At 43.8% G+C, this 13,211-nt stretch overlaps 1 protein-coding gene across 9 annotated transcripts in view; it reads right to left on the reverse strand.

The window, feature by feature from the left end:
- ndst3 (N-deacetylase/N-sulfotransferase (heparan glucosaminyl) 3) overlaps positions 1-13,211 on the reverse strand; it is a 1,441,915-nt gene that overhangs the window by 1,427,682 nt on the left and 1,022 nt on the right. For all 9 annotated transcript variants that reach the window (XM_038791879.1, XM_038791880.1, XM_038791871.1 and 6 more), the window contains exon 2: positions 11,858-11,962. The gene's annotated coding sequence lies outside the window, so the exon portion shown is untranslated. The remainder of the gene's footprint in view (positions 1-11,857; positions 11,963-13,211) is intronic.

A 13,211-nucleotide genomic window follows, 5' to 3' on the forward strand; every position in this document is an offset into this window, starting at 1 on the left:
AAGGTGCCACACAAAAGGTTGCTGCATAAGATAAAGATGCATGGCATTAAGGGTAAAGTAGTAGCATGGATAGAGGATTGGTTAATTAATAGAAAGCAAAGAGTTGGGATAAATGGGTGTTTCTCTGGTTGGCAATCAGTAGCTAGTGGTGTCCCTCAGGGATCCGTGTTGGGCCCACAATTGTTCACAATTTACATTGATGATTTGGAGTTGGGGACCAAGGGCAATGTGTCCAAGTTTGCAGATGACACTAAGATGAGTGGTAAAGCGAAAAGTGCAGAGGATACTGGAAGTCTGCAGAGGGATTTGGATAGGTTAAGTGAATGGGCTCGGGTCTGGCAGATGGAATACAATGTTGACAAATGTGAGGTTATCCATTTTGGTAGGAATAACAGCAAACGGGATTATTATTTAAACGATAAAATATTAAAGCATGCCGCTGTTCAGAGAGACTTGGGTGTGCTAGTGCATGAGTCACAGAAGGTTGGTTTACAAGTGCAACAGGTGATTAAGAAGGCAAATGGAATTTTGTCCTTCATTGCTAGAGGGATGGAGTTTAAGACTAGGGAGGTTATGTTGCAATTGTATAAGGTGTTGGTGCGACCACACCTGGAGTATTGTGTTCAGTTTTGGTCTCCTTACTTGAGAAAGGACGTACTGGCGCTGGAGGGTGTGCAGAGGAGATTCACTAGGTTAATCCCAGAGCTGAAGGGGTTGGATTATGAGGAGAGGTTGAGTAGACTAGGACTGTACTCGTTGGAATTTAGAAGGATGAGGGGGGATCTTATAGAAACATTTAAAATTATGAAGGGAATAGATAGGATAGATGCGGGCAGGTTGTTTCCACTGGCGGGTGACAGCAGAACTAGGGGGCATAGCCTCAAAATAAGGGGAAGTAGATTTAGGACTGAGTTTAGGAGGAACTTCTTCACCCAAAGGGTTGTGAATCTATGGAATTCCTTGCCCAGTGAAGCAGTTGAGGCTCCTTCATTACATGTTTTTAAGGTAAAGATAGATAGTTTTTTGAAGAATAAAGGGATTAAGGGTTATGGTGTTCGGGCCGGAAAGTGGAGCTGAGTCCACAAAAGATCAGCCATGATCTAATTGAATGGCAGAGCAGGCTCGAGGGGCCAGATGGCCTACTCCTGCTCCTAGTTCTTATGTTCTTATGTTCTTATGACTCTTAACGAAAAGTTTACATTCTTAAAATCACATCAGATATAAAGCATATAAACAGGCCATCCAACCCACCTGTCCATGTTGGTGTTTATTCTCCACTCAAGTTGCCTCCCAAATTTACTCATCTAAAACTGCTATCATAACCATCTCTTCTTTTCTTCCTCATAAGCTTGTTTAGTTTCCATTCCCTTTATTTCTGTATTACTCACTTCCAACCACTTCATGTCTTAGCGAGTTCCACAGTCTTGCCAATCATTGGACGAAGAGGTTTTTTTCTGAACCACTTTTGGATTTCTTGATGATTATCATATATCAAGGAGGCTATTTATGCCCTCCCCACAATAGGAAACATTCCTTCTCGATACATTGTTTATCCATTATTTCTCTATCCATTTTATCAAAACCTTTCATAACATTAAATACCTCCACTAGGCCACCCTCAAGCTTCTTTTTTCAAGAGACCCAGCCTTTCAATCATTTCCAAATGAAAAGTCAATTCTGATACCATCCAAACCTTCTCTGCACCATCTCCAGTGTTTCTATATCCTTTCTATAATACAACCAGAACTGCACACACTCTTACATGTGGTCTAACCAAGGTTCAAAACAGGTTTAGATTAACTTGGCTACTCATCAATTCTCCTTCGAGAAATAAAACCTAGTCCATGGTGTGTTTTTCTTTGGCCTTCCTAACCTGAGATGTACCTTTTAGTAATTGGTGTATGTGTACCCCAAAACATCTTTGTTCCTCCAATTCGTCAAGACTGCCACCTTCCAGGGCAGCAGGGTGGTGCAGTGAGTCAGTCCTGCTGCCTCACGGCGCTGAGGTCCCAGGTTCAATCCTGGCTCTGAGTCACTGTCCAAATGTGAAGTTTGCACATTCTCCCCGTGTTTGTGTGGGTTTCACCCCCACAATCCAAAGATGTGCAGGATAGGTGGATTGAACACGCTAAATTGCCCCATAATTGGAAAAATGAATTAGGTATACTAAATTTTAAGAAAAAGACTTGCACCTTCCAAGTATTAAATTAAATCCCTATTCTTCTTGCTAAAATGTACAACCTCAAATTCAACTGTGTTGAATTTAATTTGCCAATTATTGTCTCATTCTCAAGTTTTTTGATGTCCTCTTGTAATTTATTGCAGTCCCTGACTATCCCTGCAATTATTATCTGTAAATTTAGAAATTGTGGGTGGGATTCTCTCAGCCCGGGCCTGGGCTGGAGAATCCCCGTGACCGGCGCGAATTGTGCCCCAACGCCGGGACGCGATTCTCCGCTCTGCGGAGAATCGGTTCCTTTTGTGCCGTCGTGGTTGGCGCTGCGCCAGTCGGAGGCCACTCTACACGCCCCCTCCGGTTGATTCTCGGGATGGGCCAAGCGGCCGTCGCAAAAAACCCGAGTCCCACCGGCGCCGTTCACACCTGCTCTCAGCCGGCGGGACATTCGACGTGGAAGGGTCCGGGGGTGGATCGTGGGGGAGTGGGGGGGGGGGGGGGAGGGGGGCGTCTGGCTCCGGGGGGACCTCCGATGTGGCCTGGCCCATGATCGGGGGCAACCGATCGGCGAGCTGGCCTCTGTAATTGGGGGCGTCCTTCTTCCGCGCCGGCCCCTGCGCCATGTTACGTCGGGGCTGGTGCAGAGAAGGGAGGCACCACGCATGCGTCTTCGCGCCGGTGACACTGCGCATGCGTGGACCCCACAACGCCCAGTACATGCCAGGATCAGCAACTGGAGCAGCGTGGGTCGCCCCTGTGCCGTGCTGTCCCCTGTAGGGGCCAGAATTGCTACTCCTGAGGTTGTGTTGACGCCGTCGAGAAACGCGATGGCGTTTCCAATGGCATCAACACTTAGCCTCAGGATCACAGAATCCCGCCCTGTGTTTTTGATTCCAAAGTCCAAATTCTTCATGTAGATTGTGAACAGCAGTGGTCCCAGCTCTGATCCTCGTTGAGCACCACTGCCAGCTAACTATCCATTCTGCCATTTTTTATCAACTAACCTTATTCAATAGACTATTATTCAACACCTTTTCAAAGGCCTTTTGAAAATCCAGACAAATTACAGCTGCTGCATGACCATTGTCTACTCTTTCATAGAATTTACAGTGCAGAAGGAAGCCATTCGGCCCATCGAGTCTGCACCGGCTCTTGGAAAGAGCACCCTACCCAAGGTCAACACCTCCACCTTATCCCCATAACCCAGTAACCCCACCCAACACTAAGGGCAATTTTAGACACTAATGCCAATTTATCATGGCCAATCCACCTAACCTGCACATCTTTGGACTGTGGGAGGAAACCGGAGCACCTGGAGGAAACCCACGCACACACGGGGAGGATGTGCAGACTCCACACAGACAGTGATCCAAGCCGGAATCGAACCTGAGACCCTGGAGCTGTGAAGCAATTGTGCTATCCACAAGGCTACCGTGCTGCCCTTTCTGTTCCCTACTCAAAAAAAAATCAAGTTGGTGAGGCTAGATGTTCCCTTTTGAAATCCAAGCTGACTATTCATTATTTTATTCATCATTTCTTGATGTTCTTCTATTCTCTCATTTCATACGTATTTGAGTATTCTTCCTACCACTGATGTTAACCAGACTGGTATATAATTCCCTGGACATGTTCCGTTCTCCTTCATAAATATAGGAATTACATTAGTTATCTGTCATTTCTCTGACACCACAGTTTTTCTAATGAAATACTAAATGAGTAATGATGCCTCTGATATCTCTTCAAGATTGTTTTAAAATGTGTGGGATGCAATTCATTCAAACCAGGGCTCTATCCTCTTTGAGTTTGTTTAGTTTATTCTAGTTTTATTTTAAAGAAGTTATATTTGATTTAATTATTTGAAGGTTTACAATGGAGTGGAGTTTCAACTTTGGGTGCGATGAAAACTTGCATTCGAAATTCTCTTCAAATTGTTCTGTTTGGGTAAAATGCATTTGCATTATCATAAACATAAAACTTCCAGTGCAATCAGGTAGTGTAATGGAACTTAACCACCTTTTTTCCATTAAGAGGCATTCCTTGATACATGTAAGAGTGGTTGCCTGCTGTAGTTTAATTCATCCAGTGAAAATGGATTTATCACCAAAAATATGTGTTTTGTTTGTAAGTTTCAAGTCCTAAGTCTGAGTAACCCGGCTCATAATTGTTGACATTACTTTTTTTTAAACTGAAACACTTGCAGCATTTAATAGTTTCATTGGTGTACACAAGTCATTTTTTTTGGATATTTAATTTTTTAGAAACGTCTACTGATGTCTGTACGTGTCTAGGGCAAAGAGCACAATTTGAAGAGCCTTCCTAAACTACTGCAGTTGAAGCTTGATGAAAGCTGGCAAGCTGCAGCAGAGCTGGCCTCAGCTGGCCTCAGGAGCACAGGCAGAAATGGAAAGCTTGGGGTCAGAGAGTCAGTGCAGAGAGAAAGGAATGGCAGAACTCAAGGGAACCGTGATGGCATGGTAGCAGTGTAGCTTCACAGCGGCAGGTTCGATTCTCGGCTTGGGTCACTGTCTATGAGGAGCCTGCATGTTCTCCCCGTGCCTGCGTGGGTTTCCTCCACTACGTCCCAAAAGACATGCTGTTTGTTAGGTAAATTGGACATTCTGAATTTTCCTGTGCACCCAAACAAGCGTCGGAATGTGGCGACTATGGGCTTTTCACAGTGACTTCGTTGCAGCCTACTTGTGACAATAATAAAGAATATTATTATTGTAAGATCAGTATCAAAGACAAGTATTGAGGTAAGGATCTAAGATAATGAACTAAAATAATGAAATCAGTTTTTAAATCTTAATTTATTTTAAAGACAAAAGGTGAAATATTTTGTCAATATTAATGTTGCCAGTGCGAGAAAAGTGAGTCTACGAGGAGAGATTGAATAGGTTGGGGATATTTACCTTGGAACATTGGAGGCTGAGAGGTGCCTTAATTGAGGTGCATAAAATTATGAGGGGAAGAGATGGAGTGGGCAGGATAAAATTGTTTCCTTTGGTAGAGAATTCTAGAACCAGGGGACATAGATTCAAGATAAGAGGCAGAAGGTGTAGTCGGGACATGAAGAAGAACTTTTTTACGCAGAGAGGAATGGGAGTCTGGAATTTACTGCCTGGGTTAGTGGTGGAGGCAGAGACCCTAAACTTTATTGAAAAGTACCTGGATCTGCACCTTAAGTGCCCTAAGTTACAGGGCTATGGACCGGGTGCAGGAAGGTGGGATTAGAAAGGGCACCTGGGTGTCCTTGGGCTATAAGGACAAGACAGGGTGAATGGTTTCCTTCTATGCTGTATCTTTTCTATGATTCTATTTTAATTTTTTTTTTCTAAGTGTTGCTTCTGTTGGGAAAAGCGGAAGGCAGCCTGCCAGCTGTCTTGCCCAGGTTTCCTGCCGTACTTTGAACAGTTAGAAAAACAAAGTTAAAGGGTGCCCCAATCTAAAACTAAATACATTTAAAAAAGAACCCCTACCCTGGTCACACGATTCCCCTCCAAGAACTCCTCCCATGGACTTCCCAAACGGAAGACCCAATGGCACTGCCCTTGCACTGCCCTCTTGTACTGCTTGTTAGACGTTTAGCTGCTGTTGTATAGTCAAAAGTTCTGCTTCTTTTCACCAACACCTTTATTTCACTTCAACAGACTCTTCACAAAACTCTAACATCACATCACCTGACACAAAGGCCACCTAAAGCCCCTTTACATGTCAGTGTCAATTATTGGATACTTAACATAAATGAGACAACTAATTGGAATGTCTCTTAACCCATGACTTAACACTGCTCGGGAAGTGCCAGGGAGCACTGCCAGGGAACTGCTGGGAATCACCCTCTTCCCTCTGGGGGCTATACTTAACTGTGCACCCCGATGGGGAATATTCACCAGATTCTTGTTTGTTCGGACCTGTCGGCGGGAGATTCCCGACCTTTCATGTGAGTCATCCCCACAACGTAATGGTATATCGGTAGAAAGGGAATGGCTGACCACCAGACTGACTAGCAGGATCACACAGGGAGTGGCCTGAGGGCATATCACTCTCCAAATGGATTTAACAATGAATACTGATGAAAGGCACGGCTGATCTGGGGAGCATGTAACCACATCAAAGACAATGGCACCATTGGTTGTTCAGCACTACAGGAGTGGAGTGGGGTGGAGGGATGGGGGCGGCGGATCCTGAATCAGACAGAAAATTGCAACAGCATTAGTGACAGGTGATTCTATAGTTAGGGGAATTGACAGCCATTTCTGTGACCCCCAGATGTGATTCCAAGGGGGTATGTTGTTGCCTTCCTGACGCCAAGTCAATCATGTCACTGAGTGGCTGCAGAGCACATTGACGGGATGGAGAACAGCCAGTGGTCATGGCCTGTATCAGGTCCCAGGTTCGATTCCCGGCTGGGTCACTGTCTGTGTGGAGTCTGCACGTCCTCCCCCTGTGTGCGTGGGTTTCTTCCGGGTGCTCCGGTTTCCTCCCACAGTCCAAAGATGTGCGGGTTAGGTGGATTGGCCATGCTAAATTGCCCGTAGTGTCCTAATAAAAGTAAGGTTAAGGGGGGGGGGGGGGGGTTACGGGTATAGGGTGGATACGCGGGTTTGAGTAGGGTGATCATGGCTCGGCACAACATTGAGGGCCGAAGGGCCTGTTCTGTGCTGTACTGTTCTATGTTCTAATACCAAAGACACAATGAGGAAAAGAAATAAGGCCATGCAAGCAGGTTCAAGGGAGCTGGAAGGAGACTCACAAGCAGTAACCCAAAAGGTAGTAACCTCCGGATTCATCTGGTTATTACGCACCTGAGAAAGAGGAGGATAGAGCAGATGTATGTGTGTGGACAGAGATGGCTGAGGGAAGAAAGCTAGACATTCCTTGGAAATTGTGATAGGTTCTCGGGGAAGGTTGGACCCATACAGGAAGCATTGGTCTGGCTTCCCATCTCAGCAGAGCCAGCATCAAAGTCCTTGATCTTTGCGGGGTGACATGCTAATGCCATCGGGGAGGATTGGTTGGGAAACAGGATGCAATACCAGAAAGAGAAATAAAGTGCACAAAGGATTGGAAGAGAACTAACTTAAGTAATAGTCAGGCATTCGGTGGAGTCAGACCAAGTGGTTTGAAACAAAGTTTAAATAATGTTTACAGTGCATGCATGTCATCCAAGACATGTGGCCTTTGTGACATCTGGCAAACATTACTCAAGAAACATATTGTCATCCATTCTGCACAGTCGATCAAGAATGTTAACAAAGAACGACCTAGTCTGAGCAATTAGCAGTCAGATCTCATTTATATTCCCATGTGTCTATGTATTCACATTGTGTACTTACGTATGCCCGATGGGTTTTTTTTCTCATGTAGGGAATGATCTGTCTTGACTACGCAAAACAATACTTTTCACTGTACCTCACCTGTTCTAGTCATTCCTCCAGACAAGTAGATTGGCTACATGAAATAGTGAGGCTTAACAGTTCTTCTAAGAAACATTTTTGAGGTAACAATTCTTTTTAGAGCAAATTTTACGTGGTCTAACCCAAAATTTTCTTATCAATGTCTCTGAAGTATGTTTCAACAATTTTCTTGAGCTGTATGTTTCTGACCCAATCAGGAAGGAGACATTACTGGAGTCGATGCTGTGGAATGATGTGGGTCAACTGGGTCAAGTGTCCGTGAGGGAACATTCAGAGAACAGTAATCACAATACTATAACATTTAGGTTCGCCATGGAAAGGGACTATGTGCAATCTAAAGTAAAAATACTTATTTGAAGAAGGGACAATGTGAGTGGATTAAGAATGGATCTGTCCTTAGGGCGGCATGATGGTACAGTGGTTAGCACTGCTCCCTCACGGCGCCAAGGACCCAGGTGTCGTATTCTGTAGATTGGCCGATATGAAGGATGTTTAGGACATCTAGTTTAAATAATATATTATGAAACTACTGCGTGATAAAGATAACTGGAATAAATAAATAACAAACTACTAACACTAATTAACTGTTCTAGAGCTACTGCAAAATACGTCTACACACCAAGATGACTTACTCCCAACTCGCCAGAGATAGAGTCACGTGGTAGATTTACACTGCCACCTGGTGGTCGGAGGTCATGCGTAATTTATATACAGAATTGCTTTATGCATATCATCCCACCGGGTTTGATCCGGCCCCGGGTCACTGTCCATGTGGAGTTTGTACATTCTCCCCGTGTCTGCGTAGGTCTCACCCCCACAACCCAAAAACCCAGGGTAGGTGGATTGGCCAAACTGAATTGCTCCTTCATAAACAAAAAGAATGGACCTGTCCTGGGGTCAATTGGAATGAAAGATTGGTACACAAATATTTAAAGATGAGACAGTACAGGTACAGTCACTCGGATGGAAGTGCTGCCTCAGCGAACTGCTTGCCAATCCAACTAGCTGATAGTTCTGTAGGCTCAGCAGTTGTCAAGATTGGACTATATGCTGTCCCCAGATTCAAAGTCCCAGAGTGCAACTAAGTGTGGGGTTAGGATGGTCTTGTGTGTGTGTGTGTGTTTTGCCGGGGGGAGTGGGGGGGGGGGGGGGGGGTAGGTGTGAGGGCGTGGGGAAGAGAGAGAGTGGGTTTAGGAGGTGAGGTTCAAGGGAGGTGGTGGTTGGATGAGGGTTTTGATGGAGAGGACAGAAGAGGAGCAGGGAGCACCCAGGACAGGCAGTTTGATTTTAGTGGTGAGAAACTTTAGATGGAATAGTCAGGGACAAAATTAACAGTCACTTAGAAAAGTGTGGATTAAATAAAGAAACTTAACATGGATTTATTAAAGACAAAATGTGTTTAATTAATATAATTGAGTTTTTTTAGATGAGGTAACGGAGAGGGTTAATGAGTGTAGCACACATAGACTTCCAAAAGGCATTTGTTAAAATGTGATTTAATGGACTTGCCAGTAAAGTTGAAGTCCGTGGAATAAAAGGGAAAATGGCAGCACAATAGGAAGTCAGCCAAGTAACTGGTTGTTAATGGTTGTGTTCCAGATTGGATAAAGGATTGCAGAGATGTTCGCTTGGGGTTAGTGCTAGGACCCCTGTTTTTTTGATCTAAATGACCTAAAATGGGACTTTCCAGCTCAACCGAAGGCAACTCCCAGGGTGGGTTCCCCAGCGACCAACACAAATAGCCATTGACATTGGCAGGATCAGATGATCCCACCGGCGGCTAATGTTGAGCTGCCTCCGCTGCAGGAAAGCACACCATGGTGCGGCAGAGAAAACCCCCAGCCCCTGACTTTGATGTCCTGGGCTCTATTTCAAAATTTGCTTCTGACACAAATTTGGAAATTTTGGGTGGCATTTATTAGCCATTCACGCCGGCGGGATATTCCAGTCCCACGCTGGCACATGGGTTTCCTGGCGATGAGGGGTGCAGTCAACGGTAAATCCTGTTGACAATGGCAGGACTGGTAGATCCCGCTGGTGGGCTGCCTTTCCCACTGAATAAAATTCAGCGAGTTGGTCGGTAAATCCAGCCCATTATGAATTGTGAAGACAGGGGGTAATAGATTTCAAGAGGATTGATAATCAACCTGTGTGGTCATGTTATGAAAACATCTTCCCTGGTTATCATGTCCAGAAATGACCCTTGGACCAGGAGCTTCTGACTCAGAGGGAGGGATGTTACCATTGCACCACAAAACCTCCCCTGTGTATCATAGAATTACTACAGTTCAGAAGGTCTGCAGTGACCCCCTGAAAGAGCACGCTATCCAGACCCCGCCCCCACCCCAACCTGTAACGCAATAACCCCACCGAACATTTTGGACACTATGGGCAATTTATCATGGCCAATCCACCTGACCTGCACAACTTTGGACTGTGGGAGGAAACTGGAGCACCCGGAGGAAACCCATGCAGCCACGGGAGAAAGCAAAAACGTCACACTGACAGCCACCCAAGGCAGGAGTTGAACCCAGGTTCCTGGTGCTGTGAGGTGGCAGTGCCAACCATTGTGCCACCATATATGTGTGATTCACCGATATTGAAAATAAGTTGATCTGGCTGATTCTGCATGGACTTTGCTTATATTACGAATGCAAACAGGCTCTGCATGAAATCTTCTTTGGTTTAAATAAGTCAATTTTGGACATCATTTAACTGATTCTTCGGCAGGAATTTTACTCTTCTGCTGCCGTGTTTGAAGGAAGGTGCTCATTATATCCACCTATCTGAGTGTCCCTAATCCCACTGCAATGATACCTGCAGTGGGGGTGGTATCAGGAAGCCCATCCACTGGTAGCCAATTGAGGCACTTAAATGGGCAATTAATTCCCACTTAACGGCTTCATCCCTCTGCTGCAGGGAATCTAACCAACGGCAGAAGAGATCTGAAGTGAAGTGACCCCCCCCCCCCCCCCCCCCCCACCACCACCACAGCTTGACACCCAATGAGACTACCCCATACACTTACTCAAACCTCGATCCAAAGCCAGATACATCTGTCCCAAAGTTCCAGAAAGCTTCTGAATAGCTGGCAGCTCTCTTGAGACAGGACCTCACACAATTCATACGCTGCTTATTTATCTGCTTGATATCATGGCATGAAATCTCATATAAACTTTGCAAATAAAAGTTTTTCTTTGACCATTTCCATATCGCTGAACTGCAATGTATATTATTGTCACGAAAATGCCGTGTTTGTTCGAATTAGGTAGTCTTGTGGCTGTGAACACTATCCCATTGATCTGATGCCTTATTTGTTGGAGGAAAAGGATGCTGAGATTGAATGCAAATTCAAAGCAACCCAACATTTTCTCCATGCGTTGAATCACCCTGAATTTGCTGGAGCTCTTGATCCAGAGCAATTCAGGCATAATTGGAATAGATATTTGTTGCAAATTACACTTCCAGAACCTATGCACTTAAAAAGATGTCTGTTATTGAACAAACCACTCCATCCTTCTCCAGCTCACTCTCCTGATTTTATGTTGCCGATCAGCTAATTTTGTCCCAAAAGGCAACAAATTTGCTGAATAAAATGAACAAATACCATAATATGCACAAACAAAATACTCATATTTGTGTTGGTGATTATTCCTATTTTATTGTCATTTAGCTTCTGCTAGTACACAACATCAATAGCGAAAGATATGCTGCAGAAATCTGAAGTACTTTTGGTAGTTGTATGGAATTTATTTTAGATGTTAGCTTTTGAAACCATGCCTATAATCAACGCATGGCAGCAGATGATACATTCAAATGTCTGACATTGTTACACATAAACAAGGCAGATGGGATATATCTCACAACATATTATTGCCTAATAATAGAAGATCAGTGCTTTGACTTTGCTCAAAAAGAGTGGTTAGCACTGTGGCAGGGAGTGTCATTCCAACTATTTACATGCTAACATAATTAGCACATTAAAATTTTCTGCTGAAAATTTAATTTATCCATGCATCCGGCAAGCCAGCCCCACTTATTCCTTTCAACACCAGGGACTTCATTATTTTAATTTATAATATCGTTCTGTTGCTCAGGGTAAATCACTATCACTTGCAATTAGTGTGGCCCCCTTCTTCCATATTCACAAACATCCACGCCTTGCAGATAATTCTAGCACAATTGCAATTCAGTCTAAATTCACTGCTGTAACCTGATGTACCATTATAGTAATTTGTTATGAAAAAGAACTTTTTGTAATTACCAGACGTTATTCTTCGTGAAGAGTTCAGCTCCAATGAATGTAACCAGACTCCGAAGATGTCTCAGTTAGACTGGCTCTTTGCTGCCACCTCCTGGTTGCTTTTTCCTGTCAAAGAAGTCAGCATAGGAAAATTATACAATAACAGCTCTGACATGCAGAATATATATATATGAAACATACAACACCCTCTAAGAGCTAATATAACACATTAGCGAGATAAATCCTTTAAGCAGCTTCTGAAAAGTGAAATGAGTATATAACTGCATCCTGTATGGCATGACAGTCTTTTGCTTCTCTTCATCTTAACATCCTTCCGCTGACTTACTTTGATTTTGTCCTCTCCTATAACAGCAGCTGTCGCTCTCTGTACAGATACACGAAATGATAAACACCTGCAGCTCCTTCCTGGCCAATTCCATCACTGTCACAGCTTTGCTTGCAACCCAGTGACAAGGAAAAGATCACACAAAATCCCGAACATTGAAATGAATGAAGGCAATTTACATCATGCAGCATGTCAGCATAGCTACTGCGATGCCAAGACAAAGCACATCAGTGGTACCAACCAGAAAGAACATTCTTTAAAAATGCAGACTACATAACATGAATATTTTATCTACTGCACCTTTCTCTGGATTAAATATGTTAGAGAGGCTGAACTATAATGGAAGCTGAACAATTGAAGGCCATGCTGCAGTGAAGGAAAAGAAAGAGAAATTTTAAAATAAAGAACTGATGGATTCTTTCTGCATAAATCCTGCTCATTCCTAGTCAAAATGTCTTACATGAATTTCAAGCAATTTGGTTTGAGTTATGCCACCCTGAGTCGTTTTCATTTTTTAAAAATCCTTTGAACAACCACTTAAAGCAGAAATACTGCACGCATTATTCTGTTGTCAGCTTATCTTTTCTTACAAAAGTCCAAATAACAAACCCTTTCTCCCCACAGAAATATTCAGCACTTTCATCTTCTTTAAGCATCTGTTCATTGGGATCGCAAAGCTCCCTTTGTTCCAGGCAGCTATCATGAAGTAGACAGCCCTAGAAGTCACTTGCTTATCTGCATTTTATGTAAACTAAATTAAGACTCAGGAACAAATTTTCACTGAGAAAGCTAGATTGCTTTTCGGCATGCAAGCTAGTTTCTTTGCAACGGAAGAACCAACCTTAGTTGCTCATTGATTTCACAGCTATGCTCCATGCAGCTCCCTAAACCCTATTGCCTTAGATCCACCTACCAACAATTTACAGTTAACTCCTTCCTTTAATCCACTTGCTTTTGAGTCTCTCAAAGGACTGACAGCTAGGATCAAGTGAAGCATCTTTTTATACACCACACTGAGCAGCTGATTTG

Source organism: Scyliorhinus canicula, chromosome 3 (genome assembly GCF_902713615.1).
Source record: "Scyliorhinus canicula chromosome 3, sScyCan1.1, whole genome shotgun sequence".
NCBI classification, from domain to species: domain Eukaryota; kingdom Metazoa; phylum Chordata; class Chondrichthyes; order Carcharhiniformes; family Scyliorhinidae; genus Scyliorhinus; species Scyliorhinus canicula.